Source organism: Rattus norvegicus, chromosome 12, assembly GCF_021556685.1.
Source record: "Rattus norvegicus strain SHRSP/BbbUtx chromosome 12, alternate assembly SHRSP_T2T, whole genome shotgun sequence".
In the NCBI taxonomy this organism is placed as follows: Eukaryota; Metazoa; Chordata; class Mammalia; order Rodentia; family Muridae; genus Rattus; species Rattus norvegicus.
The window spans coordinates 441,695-467,575 of NC_141545.1; the positions used below are offsets into that span (position 1 = coordinate 441,695).

General features: G+C 40.1%; 2 pseudogenes; both read left to right on the top strand.

The window, feature by feature from the left end:
- Positions 1-1,560: 1,560 nt before the first annotated feature.
- Positions 1,561-1,751, top strand: LOC148001908 (thioredoxin-like protein 4A pseudogene; annotated as a pseudogene).
- A 101-nt stretch (positions 1,752-1,852) lies between these two features.
- LOC148001909 (N-alpha-acetyltransferase 11-like) lies at positions 1,853-2,527 on the top strand (annotated as a pseudogene).
- Positions 2,528-25,881: the final 23,354 nt, after the last annotated feature.

A 25,881-nucleotide genomic window follows, 5' to 3' on the forward strand; every position in this document is an offset into this window, starting at 1 on the left:
AGGAATAGTGGAAACAACACAGAAGTCTATATATAAGCAATAAGGCCTCAGGAGTAGACAGTTTAATTGTAGTAATAATACTTCACTTGGAAATATATGCTGTTGGGACTATTTGGTTCAAATTTCAGTGACATAATGAAAAGTATTTACTCCTTTTGCATCTATAGTACATGAATCCGTCTTGTTTCATGTTGTTTTCTGTCGCGCCCACCTTGGCCAGCAAGGAAGATGCAACACCGTCGGATTCTTCTCAACAGCCTTTATTGCAGGACCACCTCATTGTTGATACGGGGATCCCGAGCAGCAAAGGCGCTCGCCTTATATACATAACATGCTACGGTTGTATACTTGTCCTCCAGGGATTGGTGGAGCATGAAGCACCTCATTAGCATGAATATCGCCCTGGCCTGAAGGCTTTGTAGAAAGAAATGCAACCAAGTGGTCTTTTCCATGAAACTGTAAAATTGAAAATATTAGAGTCATGATAAATGGTAAGATTTTTAAGGTTATTATACATAAAAAAATCTTACATCCGTGGCCATCAATTATGGTATAAATATATTTGGTAGTGTCAACATGTCTCCACTTCCAAACGACCTAATTTTTTGTATACTTATGCTGTTATGAGACACTTTACCATCCCTAAATATTATACATCTCATATTTGATAAGAGAGAAACACTAAGCATTAAATAACAATCTTTAGAGATTTTACCAGAGGAGTAGAAAATATTCAGAGAACAAAAGGTCATCTTCTCTTTTGTCAGAGTCCATGACAAATTCTTTTCCCCATAAAGAGCACAGTCACAGAGCCTAGCATGGTCATAAACCTTATGTTTATGTTATTTGAGTCAACTGTGAGATGACACTAAGAGTTTGGATAGAAGAATGAAAAGAGCTCAAATTTGGGGTAGGCATGAATTTTTCATGGGGAAAAATTTGATTGTTGTTGTATGCTTGTTTAGAGCAGAAGGCATATGCTACACAATCCCTACAACTACACTCAATATAATTTCAATATGCCATGAGCACATCTTTTCATGAAAGATTTGAATGCAAATTTGAAATTTTCTTGAACTCTGAAAATTATACCTGACTCTGATGATCTAAAGACACTAGTCTTCTTTAATCGACTATAAACACCAGTGATATTCTGCTACAGAGACATTCAAATACTTGAATATTTCATGAGTATCATCATTCAATTAAACACTAATTTTTAAGAAAATGTGGGAGTGTAGAAAATATTTGTCAAATAAAATTATACTACACAATATTATTGGAAAGAGTTAAATCTGTGTACTTTTAGAATACAAATAAAATCAGATCATTTGGGGAGAAGAATGTCTAGGATAAGTAGGATCTTGTCCTGTCCACATTCTTCTCAGAAGACAATGCACCTCTGTCCTGCCCCATGGATCTTGTGCAGTCTTGATGAACATCGCAGATCAAAACATGAAGGGTGCTGGTGCTGGGTGGAGGACCCCGTTGGTCCGGCCCTGTGGGCTCACACGAGGTTAGAGGAAGCTCGTGGCGTTCAACGGCCCATGCGCGTTCAAGATGTCCTCCATGCTTCCCCGTCTACTCAATGGCTGGCAGGTAGACCAGGCCATCCTTTCTGAGGAGGACTGTGTGGTCGTCATTCGCTTCGGACATGACTGTGGCCCCATGTGCATGAAGATGGACAAGTTCTGTATGGCATCGCCGAAACGAAATGGAAGATAGTGAGAGACCTTCCTCATCTTGTGTGAGTTGTGTTTGGATAATCCAGCTGTCTTAAAGCAAATGGCGCTGGTGTAGGTTGTGCTCTGTGGCATCCTCTCTGACTCTCCGGAGTCTGATAGGCCTTCCTGCCGCCAATATGAACATCCACTGGGCTCGACCATATGACGTGATGGACATGCAACACTGCAACCTGCTCTGCCTGCCCGAGAACTCCCAGATGAAGCACTGCTATCATGGCCTCTCGTGGGTCCAGCTCCCTACATTGCTGAGGATGAGGTTGGGAAGATTGTGGGTTATGTTCTGGCCAAAATGGAAGAGGACCTGATGATGTCCCTCATGGAGACATCACCTCACTGGCTGTGAAGCACTCCCACCGGTGCCTTGGCCTGGCCCAGAAGCTAATGGACCAGGCCTCTCAGGCCAGCGCTCAGTATGTCTCCCTGCAGGCCAGGAAGAGCAACCGAGCTGCTTTGCACCTCTATTCCAACACCCTGAACTTCCAGGTTAGTGAGGTGGAGCCCAAGTACTATGCAGACGGCGAAGATGCATATGCTATGGAGTGAGATCTCTCACAGTTGGCAGATGAGCTGAGAAGGCAGCTGGCGTTGCAGAAAGTCAGATACGTGGTTTTGGGTTTCAAGGAGAATCAGGGTAGCAATCTTCCTGGCTCCAAAGAGGCCTGTGAGCAGGAGAACCTGGCTGGAGGTGACAGTGGCAGTGATGGCAAAGATGGCACTGACGTCCAAGACAGCTTGCAGGCCTTGGGGTCCGCCTCTTAGAGCCTGCCTGAGCACTACATGTCCTTGTATTTTAGTCATATTGTTCTTGGGAACCTTGTTCTGTAGTCTTGTGACCCGAATGGCTCTCCTTTCGATGCTTAGCAAACTTCTGCACAACCTGTGTGATCTTGGAGGCACGCCTGACACAGAACCTGTTATGCGGGAGTCAAGTAAGCCTGAGGACTGCCGTGCAGCACCTTTCTTGGCTTCTTCATGCTGCCATAAGATTCTGTTCAGTGCTGTACTGGTTCTGTGTATCCTGCAGGTTTCCAAACCCTGGATGCTAAACAGGAAGTGGCACTACTGAGAATACCCCAGCGTTCTTCCTTTGCCATTGTTTATCTGGGTTTTCCTTGGAGTAGAACTGTCAAGCTCATCCTCCTGGCCTCTGCCTTGTGGGGAGTTACCCACTCTTGCATTCTGTGGGAACTTCCTGGACTTCCCCTCCCTCCTTTTGAAGGACAATGTTCCCTTTCCTGGTGGGAGACAGTGATAGGTTCTGGACTAATATGAGAGCAGAATTTGTAGATCTTAAGAAAAGGACAAGCATAAGTTGCAATCTGTAACCTGATCAATTAAAAATGTAAGGAGAACAAAATAACAAAACAAAACAAAAACAAAAAAAAGAGAAAACAAAACAAAAAACCATAAAAAACCTACCTACATGTTGAAATGGATATGGTGAAGAGAATAGAAAATCTAGGATCATCATAGAAGGGGAAAGGTTGAGTTGGCATCCCGTATACAATCAGACTAAAATTGATTCTATTTTTCTGACATTTTGGGTTGATGAAGCCTTTGGTGAAAGAAGTTATTAGATAGATACACACTCTTCAATGGTCACCGATAGCCATAGCCTGATTATTGTTTTCTAATTGTAGAATTTTAGAATGAGCAAACTCATTCACTGGTAAGTGAATTACACTCCATTAATTTGACCCACAATTTCTGAAGTTATTCTCTTGTGATCAGTGGACCAAATTACAGCTGATACTGAAAGGTGGCAGCAACATGTCCCATCGGCCACTATAGGTAAATGGACTTGGAAGCAGTAATGTTGTCTGACCTGAACACGTCCACTTCATCACCAATCCACAGGTGAGCCAATGGAATGACATGTTTTATCTTAAATTTCTTCTTATTCCTATAAAGAGAATCAAATATCTGTTAGTTTAATTTGCATTGTACTTGGTATTGTGGTAAAACCAAGTTCTTCCTGCCTCATACCAAAAAAGGACACATCCATTGCTAAATCGAAGCACATCTGTGTTTATAGAAAGCCACCTATTTCAATATTTCTTACCTGGATTTAGTTAAGGAGTAAGTATTTTGCTTTGATTTTTTTTGCATAATACACAAAGGAAATTATTTCAAGATATTTTATTTTAATTAATTGCATTTAACAATCTTTTCAGAATAAAAACAAAAATATTGTTTGACTTAATAAAATTCATTTTTTGTTGTCTATCTCCCTGTACTAAAATATTCAATAATCTCATTCCAGGAGCTCCTGTAGAAAATCTGCAAAGTACATATCACACAAGTAACCAAAAAGGCGATCCTTTTTTCCAATAATTAAGAAAAATAATTATAATCATGTCTTCCTATCAAGCATTCTGATATTATTAGAAATGTTTTTAAGAAACAATAATTTTTGAAGCATAAATTTTTTTCTTTTGTCATTCTTTTTCTGAGTAATTTGCTCTCTGAGAATTCTACATTAATAAAATGCATTTCATGATTTTTTTGTCACTTTCTCCTTTCCGTTCTATCTCCTGACAGATCTCCTGACACTCATGATTTTTTTGTGTGTTTTTTTAATGATGGACCTAATATTATCTGTTTCATTTGCTGTGTAAACCTAGGTATTGAACTTTCCTTCAGATACTCGTGAGCTAATATGTGGCTTCATAACTGAAGATAATGACCCCCTCTCAACTTCCAGGGACAGACAATCACAAGAATAAATCATGGTTCAAAAATCCTGTATATAAACCTTTAATATTCAAAACATTGGAAGACTAATTGCAGTACAGAAAAAGATTCCTCATATAATCTAATGTAACATGCTATACTCAAAGTACAAGCCATCATGGAACATTTACTTCAAGATATTCATACACACGTGTCTCAATAATGACACGTTTATATTTTATATTTTACATTCACCATTTAAATATCTAAATGTATATATATGCATATATAAAAACCAAAATTCTCACGAAATCCTTGAACCTGAAACCTCTAATTCCAATGTCTGATGAGAGATAACCATCCATGAAAGTGGAAATAATGATAATCACTTCTTATAACCTTGATAACCTTCTTCCCAGAATGTGAACGAGAATCTAAAAATAGTTTTAATTACTATTGCAACACGACAGAATGGACCATATGTACTGCTTTTAAGAAACCAAACATTTCCATTTCCTTTTTTCTCAATACAAAGTTAAGTTCACTTCCTTCCATCAACTACACTTATATGGCAAATGATCAGTTTGCTTCTTTTTACATTTCAGATGAGTTGATTACTATCTTTTAAAATAAAATGTGAAGATTTTCCACCGTGGAAAGAAAAAGAGCTCAGTAGAAAAAAAACAAGAAAGATGGACAGATTGACAGACACCCAGTCCATTCTCTTATTTTCAGCCTGCCTCAGGCACTAATGACCATTTCCTGTGAAGGAGCATACATGACTGATAAGGGTTACAAGGAAAATGTGCCCAGTTGGTGTATTTATAATGTATAGAAGAACTCTCACCTGAATATTTTATTTTTCTCACAATCTGTGAAATGGATCTTCTCGAACATGTTTCACTGATGATCAGAAAATTTAACCCCTGCCCCCCAAAATGGAATAGATGATTTTATTGATGTCTGTCTGATAAATTTATGTACTTATGAGAACAGCACTTAAGATATTTACTGGATAATATTTTTTTTACCTTTTTTTTTTTTGGTTCTTTTTTTTTCGGAGCTGGGGACCGAACCCAGGGCCTTGAGCTTCCTAGGCAAGCGCTCTACCACTGAGCTAAATCCCCAACCCCTACTGGATAATATTAATACCAACATCACATCTTCTAGAATAATATGAAGGCTATGATCATGACTACTGGAGAGTATATATGATGTGGTCCCAGAAAACATGTCTATGGTCATAAATTCTAATATAACCAAGTACACAGTTTCATTCAATCACATCAGATTTCTCTAGTGTCTGCAGTATCACCCAGCAAGACTTAGTGCCAGCAGCTTCCCTGGTTAGTGGAGGGATAGGAGCTGCTTCCTGTCTCTTCATGCTAATGTGGAAGCTATGAGGGCAGGAGGCTCACATGTAGCCCCTTATGACCAACCATCTTGCTTCTGTAATCAATCTGTAAACACCGAGCAAGAGGACTCTAGCTTATCATGAATTTAATATTTTATGTAGATAAATGTGTCATTGAAAGTTCACAGGGCTGTCATTATGAGTTGTAATCCTCCTAAGTTAGTTTTGAAAAATGCTAGAACTGTGGGCTCATGCTAGCTTAACTGTCTCCTTGGTGTCTTGTCGCTAATCTTTCACCAGATTCAAACAGAAGAGTAGGACCTTAATTAATTAATTTTTTAAATGTGCCCAAAGAATGTGACAAAATGAATTGAGAAATATATAGGGGTAATCCAGTAAGCATCAACCCTACTCAAAGAAGCATATGCCACTAAGGAAACTTGAGAGTAAGAGAAATCCCCCCCAGGATTGTCAGTTGGATTGTTTATCTAATACCAAATACACATTCCTGAAAACACAAATACAAGCAATATTATAGTGACTGAGCAGGTTATATTTAAGTACTTAGAAACTATATATATATATATATATATATATTATCCATGCATATCTATTATATATGTGTATCTTATGTTAGCTTACATATAAAATAATGGGTAAGAATAAGTAATAAAAAACTCCACAAAGCCATGATTTTAAAAAAGTACAAGGAAGTGTATATGGAAGGACATGGATTAGGAAAAAGAAGAATAGTGAAGTAATTATAATCTCAAAAATATTATAAATAGTTTTGTACCTTAAGGCCTTTCCAATGTGTAGTCTCTTATAGTAAGGAAGGCATGATGCGTATACTTACAGTTTACTGGATACAACCGAAATATCACTGAATAGCGTCAGGTATCGTTATATTTTTTTCCAGCCTCTTCAGATAACCGCAGCGCCTTTGCAAACCACGGTTCGATTTTTTTCTCCTACATCTTCCTCCTTTGTCATGTCCATGTTGAAAAACAAGAATTCTCCTGATGCAGAACTCCATCTAGCAGAACAAGTATTCAGTGGATAAGTTAGGAAACTGATGTTGATACTGTATTTCAAAGGGTGAATGGTATTAAAATGTGGACTCAGTTTTCCAAGCATGATTCTGTTGAGCTATAGACAGCCTTAAAATGTAACAGAGAATATGTCATGTATGAAGGGAACTATTGGGAACGAATGGAAGGAATAGGGCCTTTTCAGAAGTGTCGTGGGAAGAAGTGTAGTTGGTAGGATATAGAGCAATGGTTCTCAAACTGTAAGTGCTAAAACACTTTAATGCAGTTCCTAAAGTGGTGGTGATACCCTCCAATAAAATTATTGCGTTGCTATTTTATAACTGATATTTGAAACTTTTATAAATCTTAATGTAGATATATATTATGTCAGATATCAAATATGATACTCTGAGAAAACGCCATAACTAAACCTTTGTAAGCTAACATTGTAGATGTGCTGAAAATAATCAGGTTATCTTGATTTAAACCAGTTAGGTCTGTGGGAAAGTCTCAGAGATGCCAGGCTTGGTCCAGCTCAAAATACAGTAAAGAAAGATTAGTGATAGTTACAAACAAACAGACAAACAAGAACAACAGCAATAGCAAAAATGAAAAAAAAAAGCATTATTCAAAAATTTGTAAAATTGGTCTTGTCCAGCAAAGGTAGACATTTCCCTTGACTGTGGCAAAAGGGACATATGGCTCTCCATTGACTTGTTCCTATTAGGATATCAATTCCCATTCTGACCTTCTTTATTCCTGAAGGGGGTAATCATACATGTTATAAATTTAAAATCCCACATCTAGTTTATAGACATTTTCCAACATCCCTGTCCCCTTCTTCATTATACTAACTGCTAACCTGTGCTAGAACCCCCTCCTCTCTTTGTGAGTCCTTTTCTGTGACCAAGATATCTAAATTTCTCTCTTAAGATAGTTGATAGTCTTCCTTGTCTTATGCCAGATGTGGTCATATCAAGCCTGTTTCTTTTCTCTATATTTTGAAATTATCCATATGCCTCTGAACATTTTTCTCTCTTACCCATAATAAAATTGTTCTCTGTAATAAGGGAGTGGCTTCTGTTTTGGTGATTTCTTTATTGTGCCCTGCTCTTTCAGTTTGAAGATATAAAATATATATTTACTCAAGTGATTATAATTCATCCTACAATATATGTTACATTTTTCAAACATTATGTACAGAAATTTCATAGCTTACACTTAGAAGGGGCTTAAGACTCACATGAATCAAAGTGAGAACACCCAATAGTTGAAATCACACACATCAAGCAATAAAGTAAAGATATGTTTGAAAAATAGGACTACCTTAGCTTCATGCACAAAATTTTAAGCAAATGACCATGTGATGAAAGTTGTGCATGGCTAATCTGAGTGAATTTTAAATTCTGAGCATTAGATTTCAAAGGGCACAATCTGTGTTGGGAACAATAACATTTTCTTGAAATCCAGAGAATTCCTACATTGTGGGTTATATTTACCAGTTGCTTAAAAAAATAATCTGCAGTCATGGAGGTAAAGTAAGTGGATTGGGCATAAAATAATCCTCACTTCTAACTTGTACAGTTTTTAAAATTTACAGAAATTATTCTCCTGTGTAGCTAAAAATGTACCCCTTTCCATGTGATAACTTTGTTTCTGTAGAACATTGGTACTGAATATTGCTACAATGATTACCCTATCAAGAAACCACTGCTGAGTTGAGAGTTATTTCAAATGATCTTGAATTATCAAGACAGAACACATCGTAATACCAGAATTCTATCATGAGAGTCAAATTATATAAATATATACCTTTTTATAGTGCCTGGGATGAAGAACTTATCAAACAATGTGAAATTTTCGTTTACCTTCCTCCCTCTAGACACCAAACTGGTGACTGCAGTGGCTAGAAAACCACTGAAGTCTGAGGATTCTGTAGCTGTCAGGATGAATAACCATTGTGATGTCAATGTTCTAAGGCTCATGTCATCTAACAAAGTGACATGTGCATTGCGTTTTCTCTCCCTGTGACTTTAAAACATAATTTTTGTACACAGGTGGAACCACAAGTGTTTGTAATGAACAACGTTTTCTCACACACACACACACACACACACACACACACACACACACACATATATATATATATATATATATATGTAGATATACCAATATGATATACATGAGATAGGAGCCATATACATGGATGTATAGAAACATAGATAGGTAGGTAGATGGATGGACAGATGGATGGATGGATGGATGAGTGCATGAATGTATAGACAGACAAATCTACAGATGGAAAGACAGAGAGATAGATAGATAAACACATGCATAAGTGGATATTTGTGTAAAATATAGTGAAATGCATGTGAAACTTCAAATATTTTCAATTCTTACTTTTTTCAACATAAGGTTCCTTATGAAAAAGATAGCATGGAAACTTTTTTAACAATTTGAAACTTAGAGCTGAATAGACACAAAATCACAAGGAATTTTGAATTGTAATGTTCTTTAATGACATGGAATCTGAAACCTTCACACACTTCTGTGAAGCCAGACAGCTTTGAAGGATACAGAGGAGGACATACCGCTATCAATACATAGTAAATTTTATAGACTAAAGCCTAGAGACTAAGAACTGTGATTGAAACGATCTGGCAGATATTCTATAAACCTCAGAGTTAATTATGTAGTGTACCAGGGCAATGTAATGATCCTAGAAAGAACAGGTTAGATTAGAATGTCTGTATCTTTAAAAAGTTGGAATTTTGATGAGAGTAATAAATTACTCATTCTGCTCACTACACAGACTCACTGATATATGTAATAACTCAGTACATAATAAGAGTAAAATTCTATCAAATTAAAGTTTTTTATAAAGATTTGCTGCTGCTTAATTCTGATTTCAAATGACTGATTCATTGAAGTGCAGTAAAGAAGAGAAAATCATAAGGAAATTTTTGTATTCAAATGCCACAAATAACAATTTGTAAGCTTACATGTATAGATGTTAAGAAAATAATTAGTTATAATTAATTATTTAACCAGTTAAATGTCAATGATTTTAGATATCGAGATGTCAGAAACAATTTCCCCTATAGTTATCTGTCCCTTTCCAAACCTCCTGTCTTGTTCTACAGTTGGGAAACTCTCAAAAAGTTCTAGAACTTTATTCTTGATGAAGACAAATTTGATTCTGGGCCAACTTCTTTCAATTTATCTCTTGATGTTCTCCCTTCTCTACTGGATAGCGATGGCCTGAGCATGGGCATGGCGCCTTTGTGCGGGGTCTCCTGCCAGGAGGAGCCTCAGGGAATGGGCGGAACTGACTTGATTGATGGGCGGGGCTGATCCAGGCGGAGCCTCAGATGGTGGGCGGTGCTAGAAGGAGCTTGGTCATGAGTCCATGATTGTGGGAAGGAGCTGGGGTAGCACAAGTGTCACTCAGGGTCACCGTCAGGCCACGCCCATTCTCTCAGGCCCTGGACCCGGACCCGGCCCTTTCCGACTGGCTGGGGAGCTACATGATGATGACGTGCGGGAGGAGGGGTGAGTGGGGCGGGGCCTGGGCAGTGAGGGGGGCTGGGCGTGGAGAGCATGTCCCTCACCGTGGACATTTTACTGACAGTAGACACAAAATGTAGTTGATTTTCAGACGTTTCCTTTCCTTCGCATAAATAATTTAAAAGTGTGTGGCCAAGGTTTTCACATTGACTCGGTCACATTTTATCTCGTTATTTCAGACTCTGGTTATATCGTGGCATGACCTTCCCCAGATGAATAAAGATCTCGGGACCAATCACCGGAAGTGGGGTAGGCGGGACTTCCAGGTCACAGAAGGAAAGAGAAGAGGGTGGAAAAGGTGACCCGATTTTGCACAAGGGGAGCTCGGAGGAAGACGTAGCAAACACAAGGCCCCCGAGATTCACCCCCAGTGGATTTAACTCAGAACGACTCACAAATTAGGATGATGGGTGCCGTGCCCAGTGATTGTGTGTCCTGTTGATTCTAAACTGAGACTGTGTGGGGTTCTCCTTCACGAGGCGACTCGGCTAGGGTTCAGAGAGAAAGCCAAAGTGGCAGAGCACGGATTTGGGAGGAGCGCACCCCAGCTAGTCACGTGACTTTGGATGCATGGGGCCGAGTAGCACCGACCTGCCCTGGTAGCACAGTGAGCAGCGACCTGCCCTGGGAGCATAGTGAGTAGCGACCTACTAATGTGGCATCAGCGGGTAATGTTCATCTCGGCGGTGGATGAAGCTAGTGTGACGTCATGCTGTGCTACCCCACCTACTCTCTGGTCGCAGCGGTCTCTCAGCCCCCATTGCTAGCTGCACCCTGCCACTGTCTCTGTGACAGCTGGGAACATCTGTCTCTCTCAGCAACCCAGTAACATCAGGACTCTAGAGGTCCCAGCGGTGGCCGGACCTCGTGGCTCTGTGTCCTGCTCTGGTCCCAGAGGCAGCCACCTTATCATGGCTCCCTGCTGTGGACTCAGCCCACATTCCCAACACCTGCTCCCTGGTCCCAGCACCTGTCCCCTGGTCACAGGAGTGGATACACTCTCCCAGCTCTATGCCCCAGCATCTGCCCCCTAATGGTTATAGCATCCACCCGCAGGAACCAGTTAAAATAAAAAATCCAGGTGCTCGTGATTTAACAATCAGATTTACCTACGTGATTTATCTCAGTGAGTTTACATTCCACAAAACGTCCACACGATGAACTCAGAGCCGACAGATAAACCGCCCACCTAGATAAGATAAATTGACCCATAGAAATCCATCCCTTAAGATGGGTATAACCGGTCATTAAAATCCTCCCGACCAAAAAAATCCAGATGCTTTTCATGCAGAATTGTGCCATAAAAGAAAAACAGAACGAACACTGCCTGATTTACTCTGTGAAGGCACAGCTACTCTGACACCTAAGGCACAAAAAGATCCAAAGTATAAAGAGGATTCACGGCCCATCCGTAAACATACTTCATACCTGCAAGTTCATTTCTCTTCTCAAAGTAGGCGTAGATTCCAGCATAGTAAACCCGACGTGTGTCCGTGTGAGCCGACGGTGCTGCCTTTTTACAACATATGAGATAAACTCAAGTTCCGTGGCTTTGATCAAGTGGTCGACAACTATTTATTCAACGATTTGTATTGTCAGTTTCTCTATTTTGTTTTTTGTTGTTTTTTTTTTTTTTGTTTTGTTTTACTCAACCCTAATTTTGGGGCGATTTGGGCTGGAAAATGTCTTTAGCACCAGGTCTGAGTTACTTCCTATAAAGACTATAAACTTTATTTTGCTGCTGGGTCATCAGGGTGGAGGTAAAGATGGATATAGGAGCACCGAATCACACATCACTATTAATGTCACTCTCGTGGGACTGAATGGAGGGATCGGTCCCTAAGAGCATTGGCTTCTCAGGCACAGGGCCTGATTTTCAGGCCTTGAGAGATGGCTCGACATCGTCTGTACTGTCTCTTGGCCTAGTCTGACACTAACCCTCTGTGAATGGACTCTCCACATTGCTTATTTTTATTATTAACACAGTCCTGTTAATTTGAGTAGAGATAACAAAAGTTTGTGTTGAAGCTAGTCAGACCCCAGTTGTTACAGTAAATATTAAAAATGTCTGAACCTTTTACCCGGTGCTAGTGCCACATACGTAGCACACAAATCTACCTAGGGCCATTCAAGACCACCCAGGTCTGGGTCATCCTTCAACTTGATTCTGCCCTTCCTTTCTCTTCTCTCCCACCTTACAAGAGCTTTTTCCCTGCCTTACTTTTTTACTGTCCAATCACGACCTTGATCTAACTTGTGCCAGCTGTCACCGACATTTAGCCATCTAGCTACACCCAGTCATATTAAATTAGAAAAATTCCCATAATTTGATATTTTCCTGTATGGAATCCTTTTGAGACAGGCGATCTTCACGTAGCCTGCACAGTCTCAGAACTTACTATCTTGGACCAAGTTGGCCTCAAATTGGCCTCCCACTGTCCTCCAGGTACTGGGATTACAGGACCATAACTCTAAGGCCAGCTATGATGTATTTGTAAAATGAACTATCTGTGAATCAGAGAATGAAAGGATAAGATTCACAAAGGAAACTTCATTGTTTTGATGAACAGTGATACTTCTTGAAATTCTCTAATAATAATTTAAACTGGCAAATCGAGTCAAGACAGTGAGTACAATTTTTTTACCATATGAATTGAATTTAGTCGTCTGCCTCTTTTTGTAAGCACAGACAATTAATAAGCTGGGAGGGATCCTGCCCTGAAGCTACCATCCCCATAATAACTGTGACACCATAGCTGTGCCCAAACTTGATCTGTCCCAGGCTGACCTTGAACTCAGGAATCTCCCTATATCTGTATCTCTCTGAAAATATGGCTTATTGTCGCACCGGCCTTTGTATTGTAAGGTAAAGTCCCTTATACAAGGCATACTGCATCCTTATATTTTGCATAGGTAAATGATACATTTTTCATGACATGTTTTGTGAGTTCATTCCCACAGACTTAAGGGCTGTCCTGAAGGTCACAACAGTTAACAGTTTTGCTGAGCAACTTAGACATACCCTTGACTCCTGGACACATGCTGATTCTAATTATCATGGGGTCGTTCTCCTTGATAAGAAGAACAGATCCCAATAACCTTGGGAATGAAAATATTTGCCAAAACAGGAACATGGAATAAATTATGTACATTATTATACAAACAAGCCCTAGACACAGAGCAAAGGTCAACAGTCCTGGAGGTCAACATTTTCCTAGTTGTGCTGTAGGGGTGGGAACCATGTCAAGTCATCCCTTCCACGGCCATGTAGAACTTGACAATCGGTGATCTCCATTACACTTGAGTGACCATGGTAAATGATTTGCTTCCTTCATGGCTATGATGAGAAGTGATAAAAGGATTTTTTTTGAAACTGAAGAGAACTTTGAGGTCTAAAACTTGTATCAAAATGTTCACATGAGTAAGGTTTTTCTGTTGCATGAGTTCTTTCCTACTTCCTGGTATTAAGATAATATATAAAGTCTTTAAAGTATTTTCAGGGCAAGAAACATGGCTGAGCAGTTAAGTTCATCTTGAGGACCAATGTCAGATATTTTACATTCCTTTAACTCCTCCTTCAAAATTAAAGGGTCTGATATTCATGGGAACCAGCATGCACATCACACACAGAAACACACGGATATCACATGATTTTTTTGTTGTTGTTGTTAAGGTTTCATCCCAGTAACTCACGTGTTAAGGCTCCTGGAATCTTACCTACAGAGTTTTTCTTCATCATGCACTGGTTCATGGAACAGACAACAAGCAAGTAGGCTTCCCTTCAGAGAAATCAGTCCTTCTGCGTCAGTCATTTCATTGAGAGAGACTTAGAAAACACTGCTCTGCTGGTGGAAATATGTCACTGGGAGTGGGCTTGAGAGTTTACACCAACACCTCATTTCTAGTTCCCACTCTCTGCTTCATGCTTCAGCTCTGACCTTCCTGCCTTAGCTGCCATATGACACTTGTTGCATTGCCATTGTCACCCTGATCGCATTTCCCTCTAGAAACATGAGCCAAATTAAACTACTCTGGAAGTTGTCTTAGATGGTTTATTTTATAGCAGCAAAAGAAAAAGGCACTAAACCAGAGCTAAAAAGCTTTACACCTAGATGCATTTTTCATATAATGGGAGGGAACTGTGAAATCTAAAATGGTTACCTTTTTATTTAAATTCGTAGGGCTTTTGTCCATATGAGCTTGCAAGAGCAAACAAAATAAGAAGGGACATCATCATGCTTGAATACATTGTTGACACTTGTCATAGTTTTTCCCCAGAATAAATAATCTTGTGTAAGTGAAAGTATGTGTGTTGACTAAAGATCTTACCAAACCTTTTATGGTTAGAGATTCCATTCAGTGTGAGTTCTTTCAGGTCCTCAGAGACAACTGTGATGTACAAAGTCTTTACAGATTGATTACACACTGAAGGTTTTCACTCCTGTATAAAGATACCAAGGAGTGCAAAATTTTACGGGACGTTTCTCTGCATTTTTCTCCTAATTTAAATGACTAGTGGTACGTGAGAGGCTTTCTTTTCCCACATGGCTTCTCAGTGGTCACACACAACTTCAGTATGTGTTCTGTTATTATATTTGTAAGGTTTGTAATAAGTATGTGTTCTTTTTTTATACTTAGAGTCTTCAATGAAATGCAAAGTGTTTAACACATAGGTTACATAGCTAGAGCTTCTCTCCAGTGTGTATTTGACGGTGGTGGGGGATATATGGGGGAGGAAACACACACTTTTCACGTTGTCCTCAGTAGCAGGTATGGAAAACAAGAAAATTAGCTACAGAAGGAAGCTGGGTGTTTGCCTGATACATTTTTTATTGGATATATTTCTTTATTTACATTTCAAATGTTATTCCCTTTCCTAATTTTCTGTCCATCAGTCCCCAATCCCCTTCCCATCCCCCAAAATGGTGTTGCCCCATCCACCCGGCTTACCACCCCCTGACATTCCCCTGCACTGGGGGTCCAACCTTGACAGGACCAAGGGCTTCCCCTTCCACTGGTGACCAACAAGGCCATCCTCTGCTACATATGCAGTTGGAGCCCAGGGTCAGTCCATGTATAGTCTTTGGGTAGTGGTTTAGTCCCTGGAAGCTCCAGTTCGTTGCCATTGCTGTTCTTATGTGGTCTCAAGCCCCTTCCTCTTTCAATCCTTTCTCTAATTCCCCCAAAGGGGCTGCTGCTGTTCTCATTGTCTGATATATTTTAATGATTTTGAATCCAGCAGATCGTCAAGTGCCTTTCCCAGAATACGTCAATAAAGACAAGTCCAGGTTGTTGTCTAAGTTCCCTGGCCAGCAACTCATGCACATATAGTGTCAAGGGAGTACACACAGTCTTTCCTGTCCTGTCATAGCACTTGGGGCCACTAGTGAGAGAAAATAGCTGTATTTGATTGTTTGGGGGTCTGCTTCTTGATCATGAAGGTCCCTAGGTCCTCGGCCAGATTAATGGTGAGACCACCCCCAAAGGGGACGTGATAATCCTCAGGGTTATAGGGCTTGTCTCTAAGGTCTTCAGAGATCTCTGTTAGGGGATCCAGCATCTCTTCTGCAAGCCATTCAAATTGTGTCTCATCTAGAGAGTGGGTTGTCCAGTGTTCCTAAGTTCCTCAAATGCACCATGTCTGGCTCTGTTATCCAAAGATTGGTAAAATAAATTCTTGTCATGTGCATTGATCTGGTATTTGAATAGTGTTGAATCTCAGTGGATCCCACAACACAAAGGCCCTACAACATTGCTTATATGCATACAATTGCCAGTTGTGGTGGCACACACCTGTAGGATTTGCTGAAGGAGGCAGAGGCAGTAGGATCACGAGTATGAGGCCAGTCTGGGCTACACATTAAAAGAAACCTATCCATACAATTTCTCTCTAGTGTGAATTTTTCACAACGATGAAGAACACATAAATGTACAAAAGTTTCACCATAATTAAACACATTCACAGGCTTCCTTTCTGGTGTGAATTCTTTCATGCCTCTAGAGACGATAATGACATGAAAAGGATTTACCACACTCATTAAACTCACAAGTTCTCTCCAGTGTGTGTTCTCATATGTCTAAGAGACAACTCTGACTTATAAAGTCCTTACCACATGATCACAGTTGTAGGTTTTTTATTCTAATTTTTCTGGAAGACAGACATGGCTTTTGTCCATTGTTACATATGATAAACATATTAAAAGAAAAAAGCAAATGAAAGGGTTCTACATTGCATTTTACACAGTGACATTTTCTTCCAAATAGCATGTGGTATAGGATTAGGATTTCTCCCAAAGAACATTCCTGAGTCTCATATGCATCCACACTCAGGGGTAGCCATGTTGTGACACATGTATGGGTATCTCCAGCTATACAATGGACTATTCACCTACTAGAAGGTTTTGCACTCACACTTAAGACCTATTTGATGTGTGCACACTTTGCAATATCTGAGTGGTATGGAATTAAACAGATAGCCATTTCTAACCCATAATTCAATGGGGCTATGAGAAAAATGCCGGTGATGGTTGAGGCCTTGTATCCTTCCTTCATTCACAGTGCATCGAATTTTATTTATTTATTTATCTATTTATTTATTTTTTACTTTTTGTTACAATGAATTTTAAACACAGATCACAGAGATTGAGGAACGCGGTTTGGGAAGAGTTTATTGATCACTGATAAACTTAAATCCGTCCTTTTTCACATGGTTGCTTTCCTTTAAAATTTCTAGAGAACATTAAAATTTCCCAAAAGGTGTATCCAAACCCACATGAGCGTGAAAATTACCTTCCACGTCTTCTAGAACTTGGAAAGTGTTCTTCAGTATTTTCATCTTCCCAAGTGTAGCCTCAAATATTGTGAGAGAAAATTCGTGACAGATTATTGGAAATCAGGCAAACTTTAAGTTCCTGTCTTCCGTGCACCTCATAACCACGCCTGATTTGTTCACCTCATGCTTACTCATTCTCAACTAGAATTTGCAAACAAGGGAATGACTGTTCCTTTATTTTAAGAAGTAAAAAGAAATTCCCCGGCTTACCAGTAGCAGTGAGGTTCCTCAGGTCTCCAGCATCGCATGTTTATTTTTTATTTTTTATATTTATTATTATTATTATTATTATTATTATTATTACTATTATTATTATTTATTGTAGTGAGTCATATTGGATTTGGGCCTGGCCGCTTTGTAACTGCATGGCCACAGTTAAGAAGTCATGGGATTGTTGGACAGAGGCCTCTCCCATGTATTTACAGCACAGAAAGAAAAGACCAAGTAGTAAACACCCGTGTCTCCACTGCACGACCTCTGCTGAGCCCGGCTGATGCATGTGGAACCGACACACCTGGACCACATCTGGGTGGTGGTCAATTTACTTCTGCCTTTTGCTTCCTCAGCCTTTATCCTTGAGATTTAGGCTGGTCTTCTCGGATTTCTCCCTAATTAATTCAGGTCTCTTAGTTGGTCTTTTGTTACCAAAGTCACGAGCCAGGTTGTCATGAGCCAGGGTTTCCCACTGTGCTTCCCAGTTATTTTCTACCTGGAGACTTGGGTATATAAGTGGTGAATAAAGCTACAGGAGACTCTCACTCTTCCTTCCGCTCTTCCACTCTTCCTCTCTCTCTCTCTCTCTCTCTCTCTCTCTCTCTCTCTCTCTCTCCCTCTCTTCCTCTCTTCCTCTCCTGGCTTGACACGATAACCTGTGTGTGTGTGTGTGTGTGTGTGTGTGCGTGTTTCTTTCATCCCATAGGCTTTCTCCCGATTCTCGGTACCGTGTCGGTGCTGGTGCCGACAATTTATATTATTTTTGTTTTTATTTTTATTTTTTATTTTTTTACTCCATTTTTATTAAATTGAATATTTCTTATTTACATTTCAATTGTTTGTAGAGATTCTTCTGTGAAGGATCCGGTGAAACCCATTCTTCCCACGTGAGGTTCACACGCCCATCATAGTAGGTAACCTCACTCTAAAATACCTCACACAGCTGTGCAATACAAAGCACGATGTCAACATCACTTTAAATGTATGCCTCGGGGTTGGGGATTTAGCTCAGTGGTAGAGCACTTGCCTAGTAAGCGCAAGGCACTGGGTTCGATACTCAGCCCCGAAAAAAAGAAAAAAAATGTACACCTCACTAACAATATATTTGTGTAAATCTTGTCAGTCCACCGCCGATTTCTTGACCCAGAAGTACTGATTTAATCACCAAATTCTGTCTGAAGGAACCTGAATGCCAGGAGCCGAGCACACTCAGTCTCAGGAATTCTTCTCACGAATTCTCTGCTCATTGCACTGTACAGCCTCTATCTCCAGGAAAATTAAACCAGTTAGAGCCTCCGGCCTTGGGACACCCAGCCAGTCATCTGTTCTCCTCAGTGTATACCTGCAATGTATGGTTTCGGGCTATAGGAAAGGTGGTGGCAGTGACAGATCATTCCGTGTGACCTTCCCGCCTGCTTGTCTTTATTCTACTTTTTTTTTAAGATTTATTTATTTATTTTATGGATATGTGTACACTGCCGCTGTCTTCAGACACACCACAAGAGGGCATCGGATCCCATTACAGATGGTTGTGAGCCACAGTGTGGTTGCTAGGAATTGATCTCAGGACCTCTGGGAGAGCAGTCAGCGCTCTAACCACTGAGCCACCTCTCCAGCACCCCCTGCTTGTCTTTCCGAGCTGCTGTCTTTTTGAAATAAACTCTGAGAGCTTGATCAGAACGCAGACTCGCTCTCCTTCTTTGAGCCCCTTGGCCCCCATTCTTTCACCCCCTTCCAGGTCGATTCTGAACCCTCGCTGGCCGGGGCACCTGAATTAGAGGTTCACATCTGTCATTTCTGTGTCATTTCTATAGGATATAGCCTTGGCACAGAAATGCCAATTAACAGGGTGGCGGGGGAGAGAGGGAGAGAGAGAAGGGGAGAGAGGGGGAGGGAGAGAGAGAGAGAACTCAACACACATTAGAGAAAGGTATGAACAATTACTAAGAAGGAAAAAAAGATGGTCAAATTGGGCGTGTTGGCTAATTTTTTATCCCAGAATTATGGAGGCAGAGGCAGGTGTTAACTCAGTGAGTTTGTTGCCAGCTTGGTGTACGACATAAGTTAATTCTGTGAAACCCATAGGAATATAGTGAGACCTTAAGTCCCCAGCAAAAATAAATCAGATGAATATAAAAGACAAAAAGAAGTTAGAGGTCTTTATTGAAGTTCCTACAAAGAATTTTACATTCGCTTCAGTCTGGTACTCATCTTACAGAAAGTTCAAGCAGCCCATTTTAAATCTGACACTAATAATACCTTACTAAAAGGAAATGCACGCTCAAACCATTGTCAGCACACGGATGAAAATATTACCAATGCTGGTTCTAAAAAAACGAATGTAGAGCAGAAGGCTCAGCAGAGAAGAGGTCTCACTCGTTTGCGAATAATTGAGCTCCATTGCCAATACTTTCACATGGGTTCACAAGTATCCATTCTCCCTATTTCGGGGTTTCGAAGGCCATCTTCAGACTAAGTTGAGGGCCAAGCGCACACATAAGGAATATTTTAATGAGTATAGGCAAAATACTCATATAAATGAAAAAATTTCTTAACAAACAAAACAGGTAGGTGACAAGGCACACACCTGCAATCCAATCAGTCAGAGGGCTCAGGTAGTAATAATGACAGATTATAATCCGTCCTGAGAAAAGGAATATACTTTCTGCCAAATTCCAAAATTCAAGATGTACGAGAAGGTGAGGATGACAACAAATGTTTCACGTGTGCAAAAACACACTTCGGGCCCATGAGCCAATGATAGAAAGCAAAAGAAAAAAACAAAAAACAAAACAACAAAAACGTCAACTTGACAGCTAAAGAACAACCTTGAACAGCTTTGGTTTCCAGAGTGATTTGGAGTAAAGGGTGTTTGAGATCAGTGTGTGTGTGTGTGTGTGTGTGTGTGTGTGTGTGTGTGTGTCTGTCTGTCTGTCTGTCTGTCTGTGTGTGTGTCTGTGTGTCTGTGTGTCTGTGTGTGTGTCTGTGTGTGTGTGTCTGTGTCTGTGTCTGTGTGTGTGTCTGTGTGTGTGTCTGTGTGTGTGTCTGTGTGTGTGTGTCTGTGTGTGTGTGTGTCTGTGTGTGTGGTGAGGTGCTGGGGATTTGAAGCCAAATCATGGGTGGCACCTGACAGCCTGTGTTTGGCTGGACACAACTTTATGAAGATCACACAGCTCACATCTTGCATAACAAAGCCTTTTCTTTCATTTGCATTTCAATTCAACTGTTCACCCCAGGTTCCTCTTTTATTATTCCTCTGGTCAGCTTCCTCTGGTGACCACACCTGCAAAATAAGAAAAAATACAGTAAGTAATTCTTTTTTTTTTTTGAGGTGATACTATTTTTTTAAACAATCATCTATCTTTATTATATTTCTTTTCCTTTTTCTTTTTTATTGGATATATTTCTATATTTACATTTCAAATGTTATGCCCTTCCCCAGTTTCCTGTACATAAACACCCTATACCCTCAACCTTCTCCTTCCCATAAGAGTGTCCCCCCAACCACCGCCATCTACCCCCCTTTACCACCCACCCCCAACATTCCCCTGCACTGGGGGTCCAACCTTGACAGGACCAAGGGCTTCCCCTTCCACTGGTGCCCCAACAAGGCCATCCTCTGCATATGCAGTTGGAGCCCAGGGTCAGTCCACGTATAGTCTTTGGTAGTGGTTTAATCCCTGGGAGCTCTTGTTGGTTTGCATAATTCTTTTCCTTTTGTTCCTAGCATTGGAAATGAATTTAGAGCTCTGCCTATCTTTGTAAGTAAGGACAGTAAGTTCAGCTGGGTGGGATCAGCCCTGAAATATCAGCTCAGTCAATTTCTTTCTCTCCTTTCTTAGTGTCTTTCTGGCAGTCTGATTCACAGTGCAGCTTCCTCTGTTCTTCTACATCTCCAAAGTGCCTTATACCATTCACATTGCACTTTTGCCTTGTTGAGAAATTATGTATTTTTGAAGTCATGATTTCAGAGTTCTTTCCCCCAGCCTTAAGGATTGTCCTTAAGATCACAACATTTACCATTTATGCTGAGGAACATAGATGCACCTTCCACTCCTGCAAGCCTGCTGTTCCTAATTACCACAGAGACATTATCCTCAACAGGGAGGGATTTCCCTGGAGGAAAACAAATTCGTGTGTATGTCTGTGTGTGTGTGTGTGTGTGTGTGTGTGTGTGTGTGTGTGTGTCTGTGTGTGTGTGTCTGTGTCTGTGTATGTGTGTGTGTCTGCCTCTGTGTGTGTGTGTGTGTGTGTGTGTGTGTGCTTGTGTCCCATATGCATAGCAATGAGAAACTCTTGGGGCCCATGTCCTGCTGGCTCTGCCCCAGGAGTGCAATCCTGTCACACAGTACTCTCTTCAGTACTACATCTTGTAAAATCAGAAATGTGTTACATCTTTCCAAAACACCAGGGCCCAGAATACTCCTTCCCATTTCAGTAGGGAGGAATGTGTACAAAGTGAGGGAAGATAGGATCCAAGCATGAAACCCAGCATGGCTCTAAGACCCATGGGGCTTGATTTTCAAAGGGTTTAGATGGTGCTATCCTTGCAACTTCTCATACATCTATCAGTTTGGGTAATCCCATTGCCTATATCCATCTCTCCATGTTAGATTTGTTTAAAATCTGAATTTGTTATAACCTGAGTGGATATAGCTTAGGTTACTCAAATAACTCTGTTCTCAGAATTCACCTCAGGCTTCATATTGATAGCTTCAATGCAGTGAACTCAATTTTTTTACTGGGACTCTGACTTTGACAAACATAGGTGGTTGGAATAGTACTGAACTCAAACCACATACAAAGAACTTCGACTTTGAATTTTTCACCTCCCTTGCTTCCAAAATTATTACAACATGGACAATTTTTCAAAGTTCTGGGTCTAAAAGGACTATACCATGCTTGGACCACAGTCAAGTAGGTTTTATATGAAACCTACTTCTGGGAATAGGAGTCACTTTGCTTACTCATTCTACTAATTTCAAGCATAGCAGGAGGGCGTGTTTCCCATAGGATACTTCTTGGGTTACTTCAGATTGTATCTGGAGTTACATAATGTTATTTTTCTCAACAAATCACAGACTTTGTAATTGTTTCTACCATTGCTGTGATGCTTTTCACTGTAGTCCTGAATGAGTGACTAACAAGAGCCACCACACAGATTTAATATTGCATCTAAGAATTCAGTCCATCATTTTTTAATTCTGCTTTACTCAGTTTCTCACAGCATGGGAAGAATAAGGAAGATTTTATGCAACAATATCACAGAAATGACCCCTCGGTAAAGTTTTCATGATTCCCAGTACTCACTGACATTGTATAACATCAATTTCCCCTGTATGTATTACTTTCAAAACTCTCATTTCAGGTCATAAAAGAATGGCCGATTGAGCAGTTTTTACAGCTCTAGGCCCTTTGCCTTCTCAAGTTCTGATACTTTCTGCATTCCTCCAAGACAGACAATTTACAGGTTCTGGAAAGCAGCAAAATCACTTTTGTGTACTGTTTGTTGTTGCTGTTGTTGTTGTTGTTGTTGTCGTTCTAACTTGCTTCTCTGCTGCTGTGAGTAAATTTTCTAACCAAAAGTGTCTCAGGTTATGGACGGTTTTTTTGGATGGTTCTGTCAGATCTCAGTCCATCATTTTGAGAGCTTAGGGTAGGAACTCAAGGTAGAAAATCAAGACAAAAAGAATAGACCAACATTGTTTTCTTTTTGTGCTCTTGGCCGGTCACTGTCTCATGCTCAGATAGCTCTCTAATCCAATCCTGGCCTACTTGTTAGGGATATTGCCATCCTCTGTGGAACAGACTTCCCATATCAATGATCAATCAATACAATCTCTCAGACATAGTAAACCGGTCATTCTGACAGGGGCACTCCCTGAATTGACCATCTTCCCCATAACACGGAGAACTGAAGTTAATTAGGACACAGTGACAATAATTTAACAAAGGTTTTAAAAACCCCAAAACAATGCGTTAACCATAACCACTTAGGTACCCAAAACACAATGATGAGTGAAAAAACTGGAAAACACAGATCTGTCAAGAAATGAGAAGAGGCAAGACTTTAACATCAGAAAGAGAAAACTTAAGATGTTTCTTCACGGAAAGTGGCCAAACCAACCAACTCTCAAGAAACGATAAGGCAATACACTAAATTTTCAGAAGGTAAAAAAAGGTAAAGGTCTACAACGTTTTAGAGAAACAAGGATAAAATAGGAGTATAATTTATAAAATTACAAAATATAGATGGTACCCCTGTTCTAAGAAAACACAGAGACAAGCTTATGAATATAACATTGTTTTGGTATAACATACAGGATTTCAGACAAAATTATAATCAAAGAAATCACTGGCCAGCACTCAAACTATGCTCTCCGGTTTATTCCTTTATGAATAATGAAAAATGGATTGATGCTGGAAGGTATTCCAGTTAGAGAGATTTGCGTAAAGCATACAAAATGATTCAACATTAAAGAAACAATTTGGATTAGCAAAAGTGTGTCATTCTCTTATGATACAGAACAGAATATGTACTAGGAAAGCTTAGAAACCATTTTTATTCGAATGATGCATGATGGGATATGAGTCTGTGTCAGTGTAAAGAATGCAAATGATTACAAACCAAATGCAACAAAGCAGATTTTAAAAAAAAAAACAGTGTATTTGTATTGTACACGTAAAGATCTTGTTTTCACACTAATAGATTTATAACTCATCAGTACTCTCTCTGTTTTTAACATGGGTTTGTGTGTGTGTGTGTGTGTGTGTGTGTGTGTGTGTGTGTCACCTCTTTCCATTTGAGTACAGGTGATACACAAGAGAAGAGGACATTAGATCCCCAGGATCTGGAGTCCAGGTGGTTATGAGCCCTCAACTTGGGTAGTATGTTGGTATCCGAGGTCAGGTCAACCTCAAAAAGTATGTTTACTGAGTGACCTGCCCAGCCCACATAGTACATTTTTTTCCCTAAGAAACAAAGTCTTTCACAGACTACTAACAACAAAAACCTAAATAAATATAGAAGTAAAGACAGGATTCCTGAGATCCTGATGCCTAAGTCTTAAAATGTTGGGTATGAAATGAGGTAGGATGCCTCCAGACATCCTTTGCCTTACTGATTCTCTGTTACCTGAAACCCATTATTTCGGGTTGCTCTTAGTGAGCAGCTTCAGTTCCCTCTGTTCACGCATCCTGTAGCTAACAAAGACCATTCCATCTGGTCTTCCTTTCTAGACTCATATGTGCCTTAGTCCTCAACTACAGGTAAATATCCCCTCCTCAACCAGCAGGCCATGCCTGCCCGCAGACTAAGTTGGCTGCTCTAAGACCTACCCCACTACCTGCTACCTCAGACCCAATTTTCACTATGGATCCTAGAGTGAACTAGAACACCAGAGGCAGCTTCACACCTCCCTTCCTTTGTACCTCTAAGATCATCTTTTCCTGGCTTTCTCTTACTCCAGCGTCCAATACCAGCAATCATTCTTCCTTGAACACATCTGCCATGTGGATTGGTAAAAATGACAACACTCAGGAAATGGACTCTTTGAAAACCCAGAGAGTAACGAGAAACCCAGAAAGAAAACTGACCAAAACAAGGCAAACCCCAAAAATCAGCACATTGACCTCTACTCACTTCAAACACAGTTGTCTACACACCAGTATAGGAGCATAATAATAGCCAGAGAAATATGGTACCAAAAGTACCAAGCTCCTGCTAAGACTGAACCCCCAGTGAACTAGACTGGTGGGGGGAGGGCGGCAATGGGGGGAGGGTTGGGAGGGGAACACCCATAAGGAAGGGGAGGGGGGAGGGGGATGTTTGCCCGGATACCGGGAAAGGGAATAATACTTGAAATGTATACAAGAAATACTCAAGTTAATAAAAAAATATATATAAAAAAAAAAGTACCAAGCTATGCTACCACAGCAGGTCCTGAATATTTGAACAAAGCCGTAAACAAAGTAAAAGATAAATGCAACTATATGAAGATGATAGAGATCCCTAAAGGGCAAATGAATTAATTACTTAAGGAAATCCAGGAAAACGAAATCAAACAATGTGAGAAAACCAATGAAAACAAAAGAAAACAGTTGAAATAAATACATAAAGTCGTTCAAGGTGTAAAAGTGGAAGTAGAAGCAATAAAGAAAGCAGAAACTAACAGAATCCTGAAAATGGAAATTGTAAGAGTGCAACAATGAATTAAAGACACAAGGTTCAACCACAGAATAGAGATGGAACCATCCCAAGAATTGAGAATACAACTGAAGAAATGGATACACCAGTCAAAGAATGTTAAATCTCCAAACTTGCTGCCATAAAATATCCAAGAACTCTGCACAAAAACTATAAAGAAGAGGAAAAGAAGAAAGAGAAATGCCCAGCTCAAATACCCAGAAAAAAATTCATGACATTCATCAAAGGAAATTTTCGTAACCTAAAGAAGACGAGACCTG